The following is a 22,055-nucleotide window of genomic DNA, read 5'->3' on the forward strand; positions in this document are numbered from 1 at the left end:
CAGAGGGTTTATCGTCTGGTCAGTATATTGTTACTCTGAAATGCTGATTGAAAAACTAAAACAGAATTACTTATTCTTTAACTTAAGAAAATAGGTTCTTTCAACAGTAACATTTTTTGCTTTGATTATGTCAGCCATCTCCTTTGTAATAGTCTTCCTGTAATGCTCTGAAAACAGGAGATCTTCTTCTTGTCTTCATTTCCTGGAAGCAGCTCTTTGAAGGTGTCCAGAAATGCTCTGAAATTACAGCTGTTCTTGCAATAGTTAATCATGGCGAAAGCCTTTTCATGAATTCAAACTTGGTGAATCTCTTCTGGACATTCTCATAGTCGGTGATGACTCAATTCATTGTGGTCACTTAAAAAAAGAACAAAACCAAAAAAACAATGTCATCATATTCCAGCATTTATTTAAATACCATTTCAAAAATGTCCCTTGCTGCACACTGTCAGAATGGTAGACTGGCAGACAAATGCCTAGTTAACATGACTGGTTGTTATAAAGTGCAATACAATTATTTCTTAATACAAGTGGAATAATAACTGGAGCTGAACAAAATTATTCTGATCAAATATTTGTCTGGCAGAAGTTCAGACAGACTGCCACTGTTATTCGAATGCATCATTTAACATATAGTTTTAGGCATGAATGCATATTTTTACTTAATGAGCATTCTAAATTATTTCTAACCAGATACTCTAACTTAGGGTTGTTTGCAAGAAGCCTATTAGTAAATAAATAGATTTAACATCAGTTTTAGTTATCTAAAACATAACTTAACTCAGCTGATGAATGTTGATTCCTGCTCCCCATTCCCCACTTACCTGGCTGTCCCACCCCACTTCACATGGTGAAAATGTTAACACAAAAACGACTTACCTAATTTTCTTGGGGAATATTTCATCTGCTTCTTTCTCTTTGGTCAAATAGGAACTTCTTTCTCTGGTGGCTGGTCCTTATTATCATCCTCCACACTCGTAGCATGTCTTCATTAGCCAACTTTGTCCTCCTCACCATGTGTCCTTAGGCTAGCCTGGGTCTTCATGTGGCTAAACTTGCCAAAGCAAAGAACACAAGCACTGTGTCACATCAGCCAAGTCGCTAAATAATGCACATGAAGGCTAACTTTGACTAATATATTAGCTTTTAATTTGCTAGATTAAAATTGGAGGGGGAAAAAAACAATTTGCCTGTCTTTAAAATATATTTAATATTAAGGGCTAACGTTACAGTAATTGTGTTTAATAACTTTAGCTAACATTAACTTACAGCAAAGTAGGATTGACTTGAATTGCTAACATTACAGAAAAAGAGAACATAGTCAATGTTATTTTCTCAAAGAAAATGTAAAGTTAATAAGACACATACCTCATATGTATTAGGTATCAAACTTTGGCTTCTTTTTAAACAGGAGGTCTGGCCGTTATAACCATAGACATTAATACGTAGACGCCTCATGGAGCGGGTCGGCCCGTTGCAGCGATACGTAATCGCGTCCGCCATATGGAATGTGGCATCTCTGCCAGTAAGATAATACAAATGAATGGACCGAACTTCAGAAAATGCCGTTCCACAAAGTATTTTTTAGCTAATGTTCGTCATCGACCCACTCACATATAAACGTGAATATATTTGGAAATTAAACAATCACCAAAGACAACATTTATGAAGTTCACAGCACAGGACTGTAGGAGCTCCGATCGCTCTGCTGCCACATACAAGATGGCGGACGCAGTTACGTACGGCTCAGCGCTCCATGAGGCGTCTACGTATTGATGTCTATGGTTATAACTTGTGTTAGGTTTGCGCCACAATATGGAAGATTTCTTCTTCACCAACAACCTGCACGCCTGTTCGTGCACTGCTCCCTCTCACTGGTGGAGATGGTGTATTGCACTACTTAGCCCTTGTGTTTAGAAATGGGGTCCATACCAACCGACCCCACACACGTAAAACTTTTATCATTTGCCACAGTTCTCTACATTTGCCTCAGTCCTCGCACGCACAAGGGTTAAAACAGCCTTAAACTGAAATTAGTTGATCTGCTTATGTTGCAATTCATCAGAAGGTCAGAAGCCAAAAACGCTTTATCTCAGCGAAAGAAGTCAAAAATGGACTATCTGTGAATTTGCAGCTTTACATTCAATTTTCAGCCTTGTTAGATGTTGGACAGCTCCGAAATGCTGAGCAGCATTAGATCTGGCTGTATTAAACTGAAATTAGTTGATCTGCTTATGTTCCCAATGATAAGCAAGCCAGAAGCCAAAAACGCTTTATCTCAGCGAAAGAAGTCAAAAATGGACTATCTGTGAATTTGCAGCTTTACATTCAATTTTCAGCCTTGTTAGTTGTTGGACAGCTCCGAAATGCTGAGCAGCACTAGATCTGGCTGTATTAAACTGAAATTAGTTGATCTGCTTATGTTCCCAATGATAAGCAAGCCAGAAGCCAAAAACGCTTTATCTCAGCGAAAGAAGTCAAAAATGGACTATCTGTGAATTTGCAGCTTTACATTCAATTTTCAGCCTTGTTAGATGTTGGACAGCTCCGAAATGCTGAGCAGCACTAGATCTGGCTGTATTAAACTGAAATTAGTTGATCTGCTTATGTTCCCAATGATAAGCAAGCCAGAAGCCAAAAACGCTTTATCTCAGCGAAAGAAGTCAAAAATGGACTATCTGTGAATTTGCAGCTTTACATTCAATTTTCAGCCTTGTTAGATGTTGGACAGCTCCGAAATGCTGAGCAGCACTAGATCTGGCTGTATTAAACTGAAATTAGTTGATCTGCTTATGTTCCCAATGATAAGCAAGCCAGAAGCCAAAAACGCTTTATCTCAGCGAAAGAAGTCAAAAATGGACTATCGGTGAATTTGCAGCTTTACATTCAATTTTCAGCCTTGTTAGATGTTGGACAACTCCGAAATGCTGAGCAGCACTAGATCTGGCTGTATTAAATTGAAATTAGTTGATCTGCTTATGTTGCAATTCATCAGAAGGTCAGAAGCCAAAAACGCTTTATCTCAGCGAAAGAAGTCAAAAATGGACTATCTGTGAATTTGCAGCTTTACATTCAATTTTCAGCCTTGTTAGTTGTTGGACAGCTCCGAAATGCTGAGCAGCACTAGATCTGGCTGTATTAAACTGAAATTAGTTGATCTGCTTATGTTCCCAATGATAAGCAAGCCAGAAGCCAAAAACGCTTTATCTCAGCGAAAGAAGTCAAAAATGGACTATCTGTGAATTTGCAGCTTTACATTCAATTTTCAGCCTTGTTAGATGTTGGACAGCTCCGAAATGCTGAGCAGCACTAGATCTGGCTGTATTAAACTGAAATTAGTTGATCTGCTTATGTTCCCAATGATAAGCAAGCCAGAAGCCAAAAACGCTTTATCTCAGCGAAAGAAGTCAAAAATGGACTATCTGTGAATTTGCAGCTTTACATTCAATTTTCAGCCTTGTTAGATGTTGGACAGCTCCGAAATGCTGAGCAGCACTAGATCTGGCTGCATTAAACTGAAATTAGTTGATCTGCTTATGTTCCCAATGATAAGCAAGCCAGAAGCCAAAAACGCTTTATCTCAGCGAAAGAAGTCAAAAATGGACTATCGGTGAATTTGCAGCTTTACATTCAATTTTCAGCCTTGTTAGATGTTGGACAACTCCGAAATGCTGAGCAGCACTAGATCTGGCTGTATTAAATTGAAATTAGTTGATCTGCTTATGTTGCAATTCATCAGAAGGTCAGAAGCCAAAAACGCTTTATCTCAGCGAAAGAAGTCAAAAATGGACTATCTGTGAATTTGCAGCTTTACATTCAATTTTCAGCCTTGTTAGATGTTGGACAGCTCCGAAATGCTGAGCGGCATTAGATCTGGCTGTATTAAATTGAAATTAGTTGATCTGCTTATGTTGCAATTCATCAGAAGGTCAGAAGCCAAAAACGCTTTATCTCAGCGAAAGAAGTCAAAAATGGACTATCTGTGAATTTGCAGCTTTACATTCAATTGTCAGCCTTGTTAGTTGTTGGACAGCTCCGAAATGCTGAGCAGCACTAGATCTGGCTGTATTAAACTGAAATTAGTTGATCTGCTTATGTTGCAATTCATCAGAAGGTAAGAAGCCAAAAACGCTTTATCTCAGCGACAGAAGTCAAAAATGGACTATCTGTGAATTTGCAGCTTTACATTCAATTTTCAGCCTTGTTAGATGTTGGACAGCTCCGAAATGCTGAGCAGCACTAGATCTGGCTGTATTAAACTGAAATTAGTTGATCTGCTTATGTTCCCAATGATAAGCAAGCCAGAAGCCAAAAACGCTTTATCTCAGCGAAAGAAGTCAAAAATGGACTATCTGTGAATTTGCAGCTTTACATTCAATTTTCAGCCTTGTTAGATGTTGGACAGCTCCGAAATGCTGAGCAGCACTAGATCTGGCTGTATTAAACTGAAATTAGTTGATCTGCTTATGTTCCCAATGATAAGCAAGCCAGAAGCCAAAAACGCTTTATCTCAGCGAAAGAAGTCAAAAATGGACTATCTGTGAATTTGCAGCTTTTCATTCAATTTTCAGCCTTGTTAGATGTTGGACAATTCCGAAATGCTGAGCAGCACTAGATCTGGCTGTATTAAACTGAAATTAGTTGATCTGCTTATGTTGCAATTCATCAGAAGGTCAGAAGCCAAAAACGCTTTATCTCAGCGAAAGAAGTCAAAAATGGACTATCTGTGAATTTGCAGCTTTACATTCAATTTTCAGCCTTGTTAGTTGTTGGACAGCTCCGAAATGCTGAGCAGCACTAGATCTGGCTGTATTAAACTGAAATTAGTTGATCTGCTTATGTTCCCAATGATAAGCAAGCCAGAAGCCAAAAACGCTTTATCTCAGCGAAAGAAGTCAAAAATGGACTATCTGTGAATTTGCAGCTTTACATTCAATTTTCAGCCTTGTTAGATGTTGGAAAGCTCCGAAATGCTGAGCAGCACTAGATCTGGCTGTATTAAACTGAAATTAGTTGATCTGCTTATGTTCCCAATGATAAGCAAGCCAGAAGCCAAAAACGCTTTATCTCAGCGAAAGAAGTCAAAAATGGACTATCTGTGAATTTGCAGCTTTACATTCAATTTTCAGCCTTGTTAGATGTTGGACAGCTCCGAAATGCTGAGCAGCACTAGATCTGGCTGTATTAAACTGAAATTAGTTGATCTGCTTATGTTCCCAATGATAAGCAAGCCAGAAGCCAAAAACGCTTTATCTCAGCGAAAGAAGTCAAAAATGGACTATCTGTGAATTTGCAGCTTTTCATTCAATTTTCAGCCTTGTTAGATGTTGGACAACTCCGAAATGCTGAGCAGCACTAGATCTGGCTGTATTAAATTGAAATTAGTTGATCTGCTTATGTTGCAATTCATCAGAAGGTCAGAAGCCAAAAACGCTTTATCTCAGCGAAAGAAGTCAAAAATGGACTATCTGTGAATTTGCAGCTTTACATTCAATTTTCAGCCTTGTTAGTTGTTGGACAGCTCCGAAATGCTGAGCAGCACTAGATCTGGCTGTATTAAACTGAAATTAGTTGATCTGCTTATGTTGCAATTCATCAGAAGGTCAGAAGCCAAAAACGCTTTATCTCAGCGACAGAAGTCAAAAATGGACTATCTGTGAATTTGCAGCTTTACATTCAATTTTCAGCCTTGTTAGATGTTGGACAGCTCCGAAATGCTGAGCAGCACTAGATCTGGCTGTATTAAACTGAAATTAGTTGATCTGCTTATGTTCCCAATGATAAGCAAGCCAGAAGCCAAAAACGCTTTATCTCAGCGAAAGAAGTCAAAAATGGACTATCTGTGAATTTGCAGCTTTACATTCAATTTTCAGCCTTGTTAGATGTTGGACAGCTCCGAAATGCTGAGCAGCACTAGATCTGGCTGTATTAAACTGAAATTAGTTGATCTGCTTATGTTCCCAATGATAAGCAAGCCAGAAGCCAAAAACGCTTTATCTCAGCGAAAGAAGTCAAAAATGGACTATCTGTGAATTTGCAGCTTTACATTCAATTTTCAGCCTTGTTAGATGTTGGACAACTCCGAAATGCTGAGCAGCACTAGATCTGGCTGTATTAAATTGAAATTAGTTGATCTGCTTATGTTGCAATTCATCAGAAGGTCAGAAGCCAAAAACGCTTTATCTCAGCGAAAGAAGTCAAAAATGGACTATCTGTGAATTTGCAGCTTTACATTCAATTTTCAGCCTTGTTAGATGTTGGACAGCTCCGAAATGCTGAGCAGCACTAGATCTGGCTGTATTAAACTGAAATTAGTTGATCTGCTTATGTTCCCAATGATAAGCAAGCCAGAAGCCAAAAACGCTTTATCTCAGCGAAAGAAGTCAAAAATGGACTATCTGTGAATTTGCAGCTTTTCATTCAATTTTCAGCCTTGTTAGATGTTGGACAACTCCGAAATGCTGAGCAGCACTAGATCTGGCTGTATTAAACTGAAATTAGTTGATCTGCTTATGTTCCCAATGATAAGCAAGCCAGAAGCCAAAAACGCTTTATCTCAGCGATAGAAGTCAAAAATGGACTATCTGTGAATTTGCAGCTTTACATTCAATTTTCAGCCTTGTTAGATGTTGGACAGCTCCGAAATGCTGAGCAGCACTAGATCTGGCTGTATTAAATTGAAATTAGTTGATCTGCTTATGTTGCAATTCATCAGAAGGTCAGAAGCCAAAAACGCTTTATCTCAGCGAAAGAAGTCAAAAATGGACTATCTGTGAATTTGCAGCTTTACATTCAATTGTCAGCCTTGTTAGTTGTTGGACAGCTCCGAAATGCTGAGCAGCACTAGATCTGGCTGTATTAAACTGAAATTAGTTGATCTGCTTATGTTGCAATTCATCAGAAGGTAAGAAGCCAAAAACGCTTTATCTCAGCGACAGAAGTCAAAAATGGACTATCTGTGAATTTGCAGCTTTACATTCAATTTTCAGCCTTGTTAGATGTTGGACAGCTCCGAAATGCTGAGCAGCACTAGATCTGGCTGTATTAAACTGAAATTAGTTGATCTGCTTATGTTCCCAATGATAAGCAAGCCAGAAGCCAAAAACGCTTTATCTCAGCGAAAGAAGTCAAAAATGGACTATCTGTGAATTTGCAGCTTTACATTCAATTTTCAGCCTTGTTAGATGTTGGACAGCTCCGAAATGCTGAGCAGCACTAGATCTGGCTGTATTAAACTGAAATTAGTTGATCTGCTTATGTTCCCAATGATAAGCAAGCCAGAAGCCAAAAACGCTTTATCTCAGCGAAAGAAGTCAAAAATGGACTATCTGTGAATTTGCAGCTTTACATTCAATTTTCAGCCTTGTTAGATGTTGGACAGCTCCGAAATGCTGAGCAGCACTAGATCTGGCTGTATTAAATTGAAATTAGTTGATCTGCTTATGTTGCAATTCATCAGAAGGTCAGAAGCCAAAAACGCTTTATCTCAGCAAAAGAAGTCAAAAATGGACTATCTGTGAATTTGCAGCTTTACATTCAAGTTTCAGCCTTGTTAGTTGTTGGACAGCTCCGAAATGCTGAGCAGCACTAGATCTGGCTGTATTAAACTGAAATTAGTTGATCTGCTTATGTTGCAATTCATCAGAAGGTCAGAAGCCAAAAACGCTTTATCTCAGCGACAGAAGTCAAAAATGGACTATCTGTGAATTTGCAGCTTTACATTCAATTTTCAGCCTTGTTAGATGTTGGACAGCTCCGAAATGCTGAGCAGCACTAGATCTGGCTGTATTAAACTGAAATTAGTTGATCTGCTTATGTTCCCAATGATAAGCAAGCCAGAAGCCAAAAACGCTTTATCTCAGCGAAAGAAGTCAAAAATGGACTATCTGTGAATTTGCAGCTTTACATTCAATTTTCAGCCTTGTTAGATGTTGGACAGCTCCGAAATGCTGAGCAGCACTAGATCTGGCTGTATTAAATTGAAATTAGTTGATCTGCTTATGTTGCAATTCATCAGAAGGTCAGAAGCCAAAAACGCTTTATCTCAGCGAAAGAAGTCAAAAATGGACTATCTGTGAATTTGCAGCTTTACATTCAATTGTCAGCCTTGTTAGTTGTTGGACAGCTCCGAAATGCTGAGCAGCACTAGATCTGGCTGTATTAAACTGAAATTAGTTGATCTGCTTATGTTGCAATACATCAGAAGGTCAGAAGCCAAAAACGCTTTATCTCAGCGACAGAAGTCAAAAATGGACTATCTGTGAATTTGCAGCTTTACATTCAATTTTCAGCCTTGTTAGATGTTGGACAGCTCCGAAATGCTGAGCAGCACTAGATCTGGCTGTATTAAACTGAAATTAGTTGATCTGCTTATGTTCCCAATGATAAGCAAGCCAGAAGCCAAAAACGCTTTATCTCAGCGAAAGAAGTCAAAAATGGACTATCTGTGAATTTGCAGCTTTACATTCAATTTTCAGCCTTGTTAGATGTTGGACAGCTCCGAAATGCTGAGCAGCACTAGATCTGGCTGTATTAAACTGAAATTAGTTGATCTGCTTATGTTCCCAATGATAAGCAAGCCAGAAGCCAAAAACGCTTTATCTCAGCGAAAGAAGTCAAAAATGGACTATCTGTGAATTTGCAGCTTTACATTCAATTTTCAGCCTTGTTAGATGTTGGACAGCTCCGAAATGCTGAGCAGCACTAGATCTGGCTGTATTAAACTGAAATTAGTTGATCTGCTTATGTTCCCAATGATAAGCAAGCCAGAAGCCAAAAACGCTTTATCTCAGCGAAAGAAGTCAAAAATGGACTATCTGTGAATTTGCAGCTTTTCATTCAATTTTCAGCCTTGTTAGATGTTGGACAACTCCGAAATGCTGAGCAGCACTAGATCTGGCTGTATTAAATTGAAATTAGTTGATCTGCTTATGTTGCAATTCATCAGAAGGTCAGAAGCCAAAAACGCTTTATCTCAGCGAAAGAAGTCAAAAATGGACTATCTGTGAATTTGCAGCTTTACATTCAATTTTCAGCCTTGTTAGTTGTTGGACAGCTCCGAAATGCTGAGCAGCACTAGATCTGGCTGTATTAAACTGAAATTAGTTGATCTGCTTATGTTGCAATTCATCAGAAGGTCAGAAGCCAAAAACGCTTTATCTCAGCGACAGAAGTCAAAAATGGACTATCTGTGAATTTGCAGCTTTACATTCAATTTTCAGCCTTGTTAGATGTTGGACAGCTCCGAAATGCTGAGCAGCACTAGATCTGGCTGTATTAAACTGAAATTAGTTGATCTGCTTATGTTCCCAATGATAAGCAAGCCAGAAGCCAAAAACGCTTTATCTCAGCGAAAGAAGTCAAAAATGGACTATCTGTGAATTTGCAGCTTTACATTCAATTTTCAGCCTTGTTAGATGTTGGACAGCTCCGAAATGCTGAGCAGCACTAGATCTGGCTGTATTAAACTGAAATTAGTTGATCTGCTTATGTTCCCAATGATAAGCAAGCCAGAAGCCAAAAACGCTTTATCTCAGCGAAAGAAGTCAAAAATGGACTATCTGTGAATTTGCAGCTTTACATTCAATTTTCAGCCTTGTTAGATGTTGGACAGCTCCGAAATGCTGAGCAGCACTAGATCTGGCTGTATTAAACTGAAATTAGTTGATCTGCTTATGTTCCCAATGATAAGCAAGCCAGAAGCCAAAAACGCTTTATCTCAGCGAAAGAAGTCAAAAATGGACTATCTGTGAATTTGCAGCTTTTCATTCAATTTTCAGCCTTGTTAGATGTTGGACAACTCCGAAATGCTGAGCAGCACTAGATCTGGCTGTATTAAATTGAAATTAGTTGATCTGCTTATGTTGCAATTCATCAGAAGGTCAGAAGCCAAAAACGCTTTATCTCAGCGAAAGAAGTCAAAAATGGACTATCTGTGAATTTGCAGCTTTACATTCAATTTTCAGCCTTGTTAGTTGTTGGACAGCTCCGAAATGCTGAGCAGCACTAGATCTGGCTGTATTAAACTGAAATTAGTTGATCTGCTTATGTTGCAATTCATCAGAAGGTCAGAAGCCAAAAACGCTTTATCTCAGCGACAGAAGTCAAAAATGGACTATCTGTGAATTTGCAGCTTTACATTCAATTTTCAGCCTTGTTAGATGTTGGACAGCTCCGAAATGCTGAGCAGCACTAGATCTGGCTGTATTAAACTGAAATTAGTTGATCTGCTTATGTTCCCAATGATAAGCAAGCCAGAAGCCAAAAACGCTTTATCTCAGCGAAAGAAGTCAAAAATGGACTATCTGTGAATTTGCAGCTTTACATTCAATTTCAAGCCTTGTTAGATGTTGGACAGCTCCGAAATGCTGAGCAGCACTAGATCTGGCTGTATTAAACTGAAATTAGTTGATCTGCTTATGTTCCCAATGATAAGCAAGCCAGAAGCCAAAAACGCTTTATCTCAGCGAAAGAAGTCAAAAATGGACTATCTGTGAATTTGCAGCTTTTCATTCAATTTTCAGCCTTGTTAGATGTTGGACAACTCCGAAATGCTGAGCAGCACTAGATCTGGCTGTATTAAATTGAAATTAGTTGATCTGCTTATGTTGCAATTCATCAGAAGGTCAGAAGCCAAAAACGCTTTATCTCAGCGAAAGAAGTCAAAAATGGACTATCTGTGAATTTGCAGCTTTACATTCAAGTTTCAGCCTTGTTAGTTGTTGGACAGCTCCGAAATGCTGAGCAGCACTAGATCTGGCTGTATTAAACTGAAATTAGTTGATCTGCTTATGTTGCAATTCATCAGAAGGTCAGAAGCCAAAAACGCTTTATCTCAGCGACAGAAGTCAAAAATGGACTATCTGTGAATTTGCAGCTTTACATTCAATTTTCAGCCTTGTTAGATGTTGGACAGCTCCGAAATGCTGAGCAGCACTAGATCTGGCTGTATTAAACTGAAATTAGTTGATCTGCTTATGTTCCCAATGATAAGCAAGCCAGAAGCCAAAAACGCTTTATCTCAGCGAAAGAAGTCAAAAATGGACTATCTGTGAATTTGCAGCTTTACATTCAATTTTCAGCCTTGTTAGATGTTGGACAGCTCCGAAATGCTGAGCAGCACTAGATCTGGCTGTATTAAACTGAAATTAGTTGATCTGCTTATGTTCCCAATGATAAGCAAGCCAGAAGCCAAAAACGCTTTATCTCAGCGAAAGAAGTCAAAAATGGACTATCTGTGAATTTGCAGCTTTACATTCAATTTTCAGCCTTGTTAGATGTTGGACAGCTCCGAAATGCTGAGCAGCACTAGATCTGGCTGTATTAAACTGAAATTAGTTGATCTGCTTATGTTCCCAATGATAAGCAAGCCAGAAGCCAAAAACGCTTTATCTCAGCGAAAGAAGTCAAAAATGGACTATCTGTGAATTTGCAGCTTTACATTCAATTTTCAGCCTTGTTAGTTGTTGGACAGCTCCGAAATGCTGAGCAGCACTAGATCTGGCTGTATTAAACTGAAATTAGTTGATCTGCTTATGTTGCAATTCATCAGAAGGTCAGAAGCCAAAAACGCTTTATCTCAGCGACAGAAGTCAAAAATGGACTATCTGTGAATTTGCAGCTTTTCATTCAATTTTCAGCCTTGTTAGATGTTGGACAACTCCGAAATGCTGAGCAGCACTAGATCTGGCTGTATTAAATTGAAATTAGTTGATCTGCTTATGTTGCAATTCATCAGAAGGTCAGAAGCCAAAAACGCTTTATCTCAGCGAAAGAAGTCAAAAATGGACTATCTGTGAATTTGCAGCTTTACATTCAATTTTCAGCCTTGTTAGTTGTTGGACAGCTCCGAAATGCTGAGCAGCACTAGATCTGGCTGTATTAAACTGAAATTAGTTGATCTGCTTATGTTGCAATTCATCAGAAGGTCAGAAGCCAAAAACGCTTTATCTCAGCGACAGAAGTCAAAAATGGACTATCTGTGAATTTGCAGCTTTACATTCAATTTTCAGCCTTGTTAGATGTTGGACAGCTCCGAAATGCTGAGCAGCACTAGATCTGGCTGTATTAAACTGAAATTAGTTGATCTGCTTATGTTCCCAATGATAAACAAGCCAGAAGCCAAAAACGCTTTATCTCAGCGAAAGAAGTCAAAAATGGACTATCTGTGAATTTGCAGCTTTACATTCAATTTTCAGCCTTGTTAGATGTTGGACAGCTCCGAAATGCTGAGCAGCACTAGATCTGGCTGTATTAAACTGAAATTAGTTGATCTGCTTATGTTCCCAATGATAAGCAAGCCAGAAGCCAAAAACGCTTTATCTCAGCGAAAGAAGTCAAAAATGGACTATCTGTGAATTTGCAGCTTTACATTCAATTTTCAGCCTTGTTAGATGTTGGACAGCTCCGAAATACTGAGCAGCACTAGATCTGGCTGTATTAAATTGAAATTACTTGATCTGCTTATGTTGCAATTCATCAGAAGGTCAGAAGCCAAAAACGCTTTATCTCAGCGAAAGAAGTCAAAAATGGACTATCTGTGAATTTGCAGCTTTACATTCAATTTTCAGCCTTGTTAGTTGTTGGACAGCTCCGAAATGCTGAGCAGCACTAGATCTGGCTGTATTAAACTGAAATTAGTTGATCTGCTTATGTTGCAATTCATCAGAAGGTCAGAAGCCAAAAACGCTTTATCTCAGCGACAGAAGTCAAAAATGGACTATCTGTGAATTTGCAGCTTTACATTCAATTTTCAGCCTTGTTAGATGTTGGACAGCTCCGAAATGCTGAGCAGCACTAGATCTGGCTGTATTAAACTGAAATTAGTTGATCTGCTTATGTTCCCAATGATAAGCAAGCCAGAAGCCAAAAACGCTTTATCTCAGCGAAAGAAGTCAAAAATGGACTATCTGTGAATTTGCAGCTTTACATTCAATTTTCAGCCTTGTTAGATGTTGGACAGCTCCGAAATGCTGAGCAGCACTAGATCTGGCTGTATTAAATTGAAATTAGTTGATCTGCTTATGTTGCAATTCATCAGAAGGTCAGAAGCCAAAAACGCTTTATCTCAGCGAAAGAAGTCAAAAATGGACTATCTGTGAATTTGCAGCTTTACATTCAATTGTCAGCCTTGTTAGTTGTTGGACAGCTCCGAAATGCTGAGCAGCACTAGATCTGGCTGTATTAAACTGAAATTAGTTGATCTGCTTATGTTGCAATTCATCAGAAGGTCAGAAGCCAAAAACGCTTTATCTCAGCGACAGAAGTCAAAAATGGACTATCTGTTAATTTGCAGCTTTACATTCAATTTTCAGCCTTGTTAGATGTTGGACAGCTCCGAAATGCTGAGCAGCACTAGATCTGGCTGTATTAAACTGAAATTAGTTGATCTGCTTATGTTCCCAATGATAAGCAAGCCAGAAGCCAAAAACGCTTTATCTCAGCGAAAGAAGTCAAAAATGGACTATCTGTGAATTTGCAGCTTTACATTCAATTTTCAGCCTTGTTAGATGTTGGACAGCTCCGAAATGCTGAGCAGCACTAGATCTGGCTGTATTAAACTGAAATTAGTTGATCTGCTTATGTTCCCAATGATAAGCAAGCCAGAAGCCAAAAACGCTTTATCTCAGCGAAAGAAGTCAAAAATGGACTATCTGTGAATTTGCAGCTTTACATTCAATTTTCAGCCTTGTTAGATGTTGGACAGCTCCGAAATGCTGAGCAGCACTAGATCTGGCTGTATTAAACTGAAATTAGTTGATCTGCTTATGTTCCCAATGATAAGCAAGCCAGAAGCCAAAAACGCTTTATCTCAGCGAAAGAAGTCAAAAATGGACTATCTGTGAATTTGCAGCTTTTCATTCAATTTTCAGCCTTGTTAGATGTTGGACAACTCCGAAATGCTGAGCAGCACTAGATCTGGCTGTATTAAATTGAAATTAGTTGATCTGCTTATGTTGCAATTCATCAGAAGGTCAGAAGCCAAAAACGCTTTATCTCAGCGAAAGAAGTCAAAAATGGACTATCTGTGAATTTGCAGCTTTACATTCAATTTTCAGCCTTGTTAGTTGTTGGACAGCTCCGAAATGCTGAGCAGCACTAGATCTGGCTGTATTAAACTGAAATTAGTTGATCTGCTTATGTTGCAATTCATCAGAAGGTCAGAAGCCAAAAACGCTTTATCTCAGCGAAAGAAGTCAAAAATGGACTATCTGTGAATTTGCAGCTTTACATTCAATTTTCAGCCTTGTTAGATGTTGGACAGCTCCGAAATGCTGAGCAGCACTAGATCTGGCTGTATTAAACTGAAATTAGTTGATCTGCTTATGTTCCCAATGATAAGCAAGCCAGAAGCCAAAAACGCTTTATCTCAGCGAAAGAAGTCAAAAATGGACTATCTGTGAATTTGCAGCTTTACATTCAATTTTCAGCCTTGTTAGATGTTGGACAGCTCCGAAATGCTGAGCAGCACTAGATCTGGCTGTATTAAACTGAAATTAGTTGATCTGCTTATGTTCCCAATGATAAGCAAGCCAGAAGCCAAAAACGCTTTATCTCAGCGAAAGAAGTCAAAAATGGACTATCTGTGAATTTGCAGCTTTACATTCAATTTTCAGCCTTGTTAGATGTTGGACAGCTCCGAAATGCTGAGCAGCACTAGATCTGGCTGTATTAAACTGAAATTAGTTGATCTGCTTATGTTCCCAATGATAAGCAAGCCAGAAGCCAAAAACGCTTTATCTCAGCGAAAGAAGTCAAAAATGGACTATCTGTGAATTTGCAGCTTTTCATTCAATTTTCAGCCTTGTTAGATGTTGGACAACTCCGAAATGCTGAGCAGCACTAGATCTGGCTGTATTAAATTGAAATTAGTTGATCTGCTTATGTTGCAATTCATCAGAAGGTCAGAAGCCAAAAACGCTTTATCTCAGCGAAAGAAGTCAAAAATGGACTATCTGTGAATTTGCAGCTTTACATTCAATTTTCAGCCTTGTTAGTTGTTGGACAGCTCCGAAATGCTGAGCAGCACTAGATCTGGCTGTATTAAACTGAAATTAGTTGATCTGCTTATGTTGCAATTCATCAGAAGGTCAGAAGCCAAAAACGCTTTATCTCAGCGACAGAAGTCAAAAATGGACTATCTGTGAATTTGCAGCTTTACATTCACTGAAAAAATGAGAATTGAGGGGTTTTTGAATTTGCACAAACAAAATAAGTTAATACTACACAATTCAGTCATCTTTCTTGTATTTACACAATTGAATAAAGAACAATTTACTTAATAACCAACAATAATGAAACTACACATTTTTCATATGTTGATTTAACGTGATTAAATTAGATTACTAAAACCATTGTAATCATGTTTCATCATTACCGGAAATGATGCAATATAACAAAGACAAGGATTAAATATGATTGGACAATAATAAGAGCGGGCTTTTGAATCTTAACCAATAAGAAGTCAAACAAGATAATTTTAAAGATATCGCGATTGCCGCGCAGTTTCTTCTGACTATTCAGCCACAAGACCACAAGACAAGTCTTTGGAGGTGGACCGATTAGGTAAGTGATTTAAATATTATTTTTTGTAGTTGGGAATGTTTCCACAAAAAATATCATTCTGTATGAGAAGTCATTTGTAAACCGTCTGCATGTTCTTTGGTTTTCACTTTGCTAGCTACCGTTATTAGCACCGGGGCTTAGCTCTAGTACAGATCAGTACATCATCGTTTATCAAAGTAGTTCACAAAAAAACAGTTGTTACTGATCAAATTTGTAAGTAACTGACTCAGTAGCAATGAGGAAAAAAGCAACACGAACACTTTGCAAGCTAGTGGCTTTTCACTAGCTTATCGAGCTATCAAAACTGCCTCGTTACTTTCTCCCAAGCACACTAACAGAACCATTGTCTGTCGTTATGGTAACGGGTCTGCATTTAGCGTCGCTTACTGAGCGACAAAAATACGAATAAGAGGGATTTTGAGTACTTCGACTGTTTTCTGCCTTATTTTTCCTTATCCGTGGTGCACTGCGCTACGTTAATAATTCTCTCCATCTCCATGTTTCGTTTTGCTAATGTAATGGTTCTACCGTGGCAGCGGCGCTATGTGGAGGGCAAGGCTCAATGCTCCAGCGCGCTGGGCTGGAGCACAGTATGGAGTATAAATTCAGAATCTTATTTGAATCCAAATGTCTTCCAGATGCTCAAGTCTTGTATAAAGTGCCCTCTGTAAATATCTACTAAGAAGTGTTGATGGTGACGTATGTTTGTTTAAACAATGTTATACAAGTTTTTTTTATTTTTTTTTTTATGTAATGTTAATCTAAGATGTCTAGGCACATTTACCTGACTGTTCACTTCTGCAGCAGTGATTGTTGGGCTCTTACAAGTGTTGAACATTTGAAGCTCATTACTTTGTGCTCTTTTTTTCAGATAAACTCTTGAGTTTAAGAGAATTACCACCATACCACTTCAGTCAAAGTTCTTGTCTCAGCTGGATCTCCATTTTGACAACCTGATGAAGATGTTCAAAAGAAGAGGAGGACAGCTTGGACAAATGCTAGGACAAGTTGTTGCACAAATGGAGGAGGTAAGTGATGTAGCCACAACACAACTATCAATCTTTTTGGATAAACTTTTTTAATGCAGAAAATTACATTTTCCTTGTGTTAAATGTTCTCACCTTTAACTTTTACACCTGCTTGTTTTCACTTCAACCTCTACTGTATGTCTTCACTTTAAAAATAGTTGTGTAAAGTAAATTGTTAAACTTCAAGCATAAGGCTTGAAAAAAGATTCTAATTCCATTAATTTCCTTCAGTGTGAAGATGTTGATGCTGCATGGGAGTGTCATTAAGGAAGTCTGCATGTATATGGGAGAAGATCCAGCCAAGCTCATCCAGGAGTATGTGGTATGTATGTATATGTGTATTTACGCAACTAGAGATAGATAAATATCTCTAAATATAAAGAAAGATTTATATCTGTACATAAATAATTATTTCTATCTAGATTTAGATTTCTCTAGATATGTATATCTCTTTCTACATGGATAGATACATCCATCTATGTCTATCTCTACGTTTAGATATACTTGAGATATATCTATATTCATCGAAATTTACATTGATCTGTCCAACCTTTTAGAGATAGCTCTTATAGAGAAATGTCTGTCTATCTATCTATATATATAGATGCATCTAGGTCTAGAGAAAGAGAGATTAACTTGTCATCACTTCACATAGGGTGTGGATGAAGCTACCATTGAAGAGGCTATTGGAACCACCACCACCGGCGTTTTTCATCTGAAAGACTTCATCACATGAAGACATCAGGATCGTCCATGAAGGCATCAGGGTGGTGTCCAATTTGAATAGTGTGCCAACAGCTGTTGTAATACTTGTTGGACTGATATATGGGCTGAACCTCGCCTACCCTGCTGGCCTTTGCTACACTTTTGAGGTGTTACAGAAGATAACAATGGAACTGGATGGAGGTTAACTGTCCAACAAGACATTATTCCTTAAAAACTGCCTCTATGAGTGAGTAAATGGACATTTTAGTCCATTAGTTCACGAAAAGTGAACTAATGTTCACTTTTCGTGTTTTCTGTTGTTGTATTCCTCATTGCAGGACACAAATTTATTATTTTTTAATAACTAACTGCAGAAATATGTTCAAGGTCAACTATTAAGTTGCAGTATGTGATATTTATAAGCAATAGGTTTTTCACATATTTGTTTAAACTGTCACTATGATATTGCATAGTAAACAGTAAAACATGAGACTGATGATATAAAAAATAAGCTGTGTTATACAGACTTGACATAATTTTAACAAATACGTACAAAAGAATTGTCACAAAAGTTACATTTTGCAGCATGTACATGTTCCATAAAGTTGATAGAAACCTATCATAAACCTGGCATAGCATCTGTCATGAACAGGAAGGAGTCTTTACTAATGTCTATGACTGCTATGAAGTGTCATTTGGTAAATAATGACACTTTAATGCAAAGTTGGCACTTTTAATGCAACTTTTGGAGCAACTTTGCATTAAAAGTGTCATTGTTTACCAAATGACACTTCATAACAACATTCATAGACATTTATAAAGACTCTTTTATGTTCATGACAGTGTCATGTCAGTCTTGTGCACCCCCGTCAAATAAAGTCTTAGCCAGATTTCTACAAACTGTGTTTGAACATGTATTAATATGAAATTAATGCTGCAGTACGTAACTTTTATAACTTTCTTTTTACATATTAGTTAGGACTATCAGTATGTTGTGTCTGTATAAGACAAGGCTCAGTTTTTTTCACCAATTTTCTGTCTGATGTTTTATTGTTTGTAATGTAATAATATAGTGATAGTTTAAACAAAAAAAAACTTTTTTCTCAGTGGAACATACAGCAGCTTAAAGGTTGACCTTTAACATATCTATAAAAGATAAAATGATTTAGAAAATTATCAGCATCATACATGTTCAACTTTTTTGAGCATGTATGCTGCCAAATGTAACTTTTATTAAAAAAAAATATTTTACATATTATCTCATGTCAGCCATATGGGCACCCTGTCAAATAGTGTTATTGAAATCCGACTTACTTTTCTACATAATCTTGTATATCTCTTGTACAAATATGTTCCAGATTAACCTTTAAACCTGCAGTGTGTAACTTATAAAAATTAAGTTCTTTAAAAACAGTTGTATAAAATTTCACTCGTCTTTTACGAGGGAAAGCAAGACAATCTGTGGAAGAAATCCAGCGCTGTCTTCCACTGACATGACATTGTTATAATGTTGACAAACATGTAAAAAAAAAAACAATTTGCTTACTTGCATACTGCAGCTTTAATGTCATGTTACATGTTCAAAAACATTGTTAAAATCTGAAATACTTTTCTATACCATGTTAAATATTTTTTATAAAGCTTAACTATTATATTTTCTTATCCATTTTATATCTTAAATATTAATATATCAAAACTTGATATCATTTCATATCTTAAATAACATGTTTGTCATAAAAATTGTATTTCAGGTAAGACTCAATTTAAAAATGTTCTGTGTCTTAAATGTAAAAAATGTTAAATACAAAATGGTGTGATTTAGAAATGTTCATTTAAATAAAGTTCAATTGTTCAGCAGCACTTGCACTCTTTGTCTTTCTTGTCAAAGATCTTTTGTATTTAATTTTTTACATTAGAAAGGTATATAGATAACTTGAAAAAATTAAGTAGGATTTAAAGCTGTAACATGTGTTCCATTAACATGATAGAATTGTGTTCGCCCAACACAATTTCATTGAGTAATACTGGCAATGAAAAATAAGCTGGTGTTATTCATTATAATAGTGTTGCTAAGACATAAAAAAAGTTATTGATAATACATAATATATTTACATTATGGTAAGAGATAAAATGTTTGTAGTTTCAACTTAATATTTTCAAGTAATCTAATGTAAATAAAATATGTTGATTTGACAAGCTTTAAGTATTTGAGGGAAAGAGGGAAAATATGTCTGTTCTACTTATTTGCATTGTGTGGGACGGATGTACACAATAAAATTAAGTAAACTGAACAGCTTTTTTCTTTCAGTGTTCAATTTTCAGCCTTGTTAGATGTTGGACAGCTCCGAAATGCTGAGCAGCACTAGATCTGGCTGTATTAAACTGAAATTAGTTGATCTGCTTATGTTCCCAATGATAAGCAAGCCAGAAGCCAAAAACGCTTTATCTCAGCGAAAGAAGTCAAAAATGGACTATCTGTGAATTTGCAGCTTTACATTCAATTTTCAGCCTTGTTAGATGTTGGACAGCTCCGAAATGCTGAGCAGCACTAGATCTGGCTGTATTAAACTGAAATTAGTTGATCTGCTTATGTTCCCAATGATAAGCAAGCCAGAAGCCAAAAACGCTTTATCTCAGCGAAAGAAGTCAAAAATGGACTATCTGTGAATTTGCAGCTTTACATTCAATTTTCAGCCTTGTTAGATGTTGGACAGCTCCGAAATACTGAGCAGCACTAGATCTGGCTGTATTAAATTGAAATTAGTTGATCTGCTTATGTTGCAATTCATCAGAAGGTCAGAAGCCAAAAACGCTTTATCTCAGCGAAAGAAGTCAAAAATGGACTATCTGTGAATTTGCAGCTTTACATTCAATTTTCAGCCTTGTTAGTTGTTGGACAGCTCCGAAATGCTGAGCAGCACTAGATCTGGCTGTATTAAACTGAAATTAGTTGATCTGCTTATGTTGCAATTCATCAGAAGGTCAGAAGCCAAAAACGCTTTATCTCAGCGACAGAAGTCAAAAATGGACTATCTGTGAATTTGCAGCTTTACATTCAATTTTCAGCCTTGTTAGATGTTGGACAGCTCCGAAATGCTGAGCAGCACTAGATCTGGCTGTATTAAACTGAAATTAGTTGATCTGCTTATGTTCCCAATGATAAGCAAGCCAGAAGCCAAAAACGCTTTATCTCAGCGAAAGAAGTCAAAAATGGACTATCTGTGAATTTGCAGCTTTACATTCAATTTTCAGCCTTGTTAGATGTTGGACAGCTCCGAAATGCTGAGCAGCACTAGATCTGGCTGTATTAAATTGAAATTAGTTGATCTGCTTATGTTGCAATTCATCAGAAGGTCAGAAGTCAAAAACGCTTTATCTCAGCGAAAGAAGTCAAAAATGGACTATCTGTGAATTTGCAGCTTTACATTCAATTGTCAGCCTTGTTAGTTGTTGGACAGCTCCGAAATGCTGAGCAGCACTAGATCTGGCTGTATTAAACTGAAATTAGTTGATCTGCTTATGTTGCAATTCATCAGAAGGTCAGAAGCCAAAAACGCTTTATCTCAGCGACAGAAGTCAAAAATGGACTATCTGTGAATTTGCAGCTTTACATTCAATTTTCAGCCTTGTTAGATGTTGGACAGCTCCGAAATGCTGAGCAGCACTAGATCTGGCTGTATTAAACTGAAATTAGTTGATCTGCTTATGTTCCCAATGATAAGCAAGCCAGAAGCCAAAAACGCTTTATCTCAGCGAAAGAAGTCAAAAATGGACTATCTGTGAATTTGCAGCTTTACATTCAATTTTCAGCCTTGTTAGATGTTGGACAGCTCCGAAATGCTGAGCAGCACTAGATCTGGCTGTATTAAACTGAAATTAGTTGATCTGCTTATGTTCCCAATGATAAGCAAGCCAGAAGCCAAAAACGCTTTATCTCAGCGAAAGAAGTCAAAAATGGACTATCTGTGAATTTGCAGCTTTACATTCAATTTTCAGCCTTGTTAGATGTTGGACAGCTCCGAAATGCTGAGCAGCACTAGATCTGGCTGTATTAAACTGAAATTAGTTGATCTGCTTATGTTCCCAATGATAAGCAAGCCAGAAGCCAAAAACGCTTTATCTCAGCGAAAGAAGTCAAAAATGGACTATCTGTGAATTTGCAGCTTTTCATTCAATTTTCAGCCTTGTTAGATGTTGGACAACTCCGAAATGCTGAGCAGCACTAGATCTGGCTGTATTAAATTGAAATTAGTTGATCTGCTTATGTTGCAATTCATCAGAAGGTCAGAAGCCAAAAACGCTTTATCTCAGCGAAAGAAGTCAAAAATGGACTATCTGTGAATTTGCAGCTTTACATTCAATTTTCAGCCTTGTTAGTTGTTGGACAGCTCCGAAATGCTGAGCAGCACTAGATCTGGCTGTATTAAACTGAAATTAGTTGATCTGCTTATGTTGCAATTCATCAGAAGGTCAGAAGCCAAAAACGCTTTATCTCAGCGACAGAAGTCAAAAATGGACTATCTGTGAATTTGCAGCTTTACATTCAATTTTCAGCCTTGTTAGATGTTGGACAGCTCCGAAATGCTGAGCAGCACTAGATCTGGCTGTATTAAACTGAAATTAGTTGATCTGCTTATGTTCCCAATGATAAGCAAGCCAGAAGCCAAAAACGCTTTATCTCAGCGAAAGAAGTCAAAAATGGACTATCTGTGAATTTGCAGCTTTACATTCAATTTTCAGCCTTGTTAGATGTTGGAC

At 37.5% G+C, this 22,055-nt stretch overlaps 2 long non-coding RNA genes across 2 annotated transcripts; one reads left to right on the plus strand and one right to left on the minus strand.

Annotated features, from left to right (window-relative positions):
* Positions 1–252: 252 nt before the first annotated feature.
* On the minus strand, positions 253–1,266 carry LOC148154887 (uncharacterized). Its single transcript, XR_015765914.1, has 2 exons — positions 880–1,266; positions 253–357 (listed from the first exon to the last, which is right to left on the minus strand). It is a non-coding gene; the product is annotated as an uncharacterized LOC148154887 (long non-coding RNA).
* Positions 1,267–16,297: 15,031 nt separating this feature from the next.
* Positions 16,298–19,154, plus strand: LOC148154888 (uncharacterized). Its single transcript, XR_015765867.1, has 3 exons — positions 16,298–16,592; positions 16,824–16,914; positions 17,248–19,154. It is a non-coding gene; the product is annotated as an uncharacterized LOC148154888 (long non-coding RNA).
* The last annotated feature ends 2,901 nt before the right edge of the window (positions 19,155–22,055 follow it).

The sequence above is a fragment of the Poecilia mexicana genome, unplaced genomic scaffold (assembly GCF_051168715.1).
Source record: "Poecilia mexicana isolate PSO_F unplaced genomic scaffold, ASM5116871v1 scaffold_17, whole genome shotgun sequence".
Taxonomy (NCBI): Eukaryota; Metazoa; Chordata; class Actinopteri; order Cyprinodontiformes; family Poeciliidae; genus Poecilia; species Poecilia mexicana.